This window comes from Arachis hypogaea, chromosome 7 (genome assembly GCF_003086295.3).
Source record: "Arachis hypogaea cultivar Tifrunner chromosome 7, arahy.Tifrunner.gnm2.J5K5, whole genome shotgun sequence".
Taxonomy (NCBI): domain Eukaryota; kingdom Viridiplantae; phylum Streptophyta; class Magnoliopsida; order Fabales; family Fabaceae; genus Arachis; species Arachis hypogaea.
The window spans coordinates 65,808,749-65,810,434 of NC_092042.1; positions in this window are offsets into that span (position 1 = coordinate 65,808,749).

Consider the following 1,686-nt stretch of genomic DNA (forward strand, 5'->3'; position numbering starts at 1 on the left):
AACTCGAGTTGGCATGCTTATGAAGGGGTATGAGATATTTCTCATGAAAGAAGATGTAGGCCAAGATGATATATTTAAAAAATTTTCTCTTATCATCAATAACCTTGATGCTATGGGAAGAAACACAATAAAATAGAACGTGTGAGAAAGATTCTTAGAAGCCTCACCAAAGGATGGAAACCAAGAGCATAGTAATTGCTAAAGAGAACAATTTGAAAAAAAATCTCCTACGACAAGATGAGAAAAAAACTGTTGGCATATGAATCAACTCACAAGGAAACAAAGAAAAGGGAGCAGAGATCAAAGATATCCTCTAAGAATGAAGAATTAGAAGATGATATTTCTAATGATGACCTCGTATTCTTTCCTACAAGAATTAGGAGAATGATGAGACAAAGTGGAAAGGGAAAATGATATTTTTCAAAGGACTCCAAAAGGGATTAAAGCAAGGTTATCTATCATCATTATAGAGAACCAAGCCATTACAGATCAGACTATCTGCAAAAGAAGAAAGATGACCGCAACAAAAGAGAAAAGAAGAAAGTTCTTATGATATCATGGGAGAATCTTGAAAATTACACTGATGATGAAGATTCTGACCATGAAGTTTAGATTTGTCTCATGGCTGATCAAACTGAATATAATGAGGTAGATTTTACTATACTTTCTTGAACAATTGTATATTATTGTTGATGATTTAACTAAAAATTATGCAAAGCTTCTTGATAAATACAACAAATGTAAAAAAAATAAAGCTTTGAAATTGTAAAATGTCAAGCACAAAGAGCAATTAAGCATGGATGAATCCTTTTGTATTTTAAAACAAGAAAGTGAGCTTTTAAAACTGAAATAGAGGATTTAAAATTGAGGCATTCAGCTACTACATCAAGTAATGTTTTTGCTGAAAATAAAAAATTTCAAGAGAGGATAAAAAACTTAAACATTAATTTAGCAAAATTTACTTAATGTTCTAAAAGTCTGGATAAAGTTCTTGCTAATCAAAGGCCTTTTTCTATAAAATCTGGTCTTGGTTTTGTGCATTAGAGAAAATCAGTTTTGAAGAATGATTTGAAACCTCTTCTTCCAAAGCCAAAAGATCTAAACCTATTTTTAATAAAAATCACAAGTCCACTTCTTTCAAAAACAACAATCCTCCTTACTATTCAAAATTTTCAGCAAGAAACAACATTTGCTCCAATTGCAATAGAGCTGGACATTCTTCACCTGAATGCTTTATTTACAAAATGTTAGTAAGCACTCATATTTATAATATTGTTTGTGATTATAATGTTCTTGGGCAACAAAAAAAATTAACATAAAAAGATCCAAGTTAGTTTGGATACCTAAAACTCCTTGAAAGCTTTGTAAGTTTGCTTCGCATCCAAAAAGAGCAAAGACAAGTGGTATTTTGATAGCGGATGCTCAAGTAGAGATGGCAAAAGGGTTAAAACCTACCGGGCCGACTCACATAACTTGCCAAAAAAAAGTAAATCGGGCTAAAAATTTAAGGCCGCTATAATACAAAAGCCTGCTTAACCTACACCGCCTAATCTACGGATTTTGGAAGGTTTTGGTGAGGCGGGCGGGCTTGCTCGGCTGACTTTTGCCTTTAAGATGATAATTGAATTTGAAACGTTACTTTTTGTGCTTGTATTTGGAATATTTGTTCATTTTACTTTAAGCTAT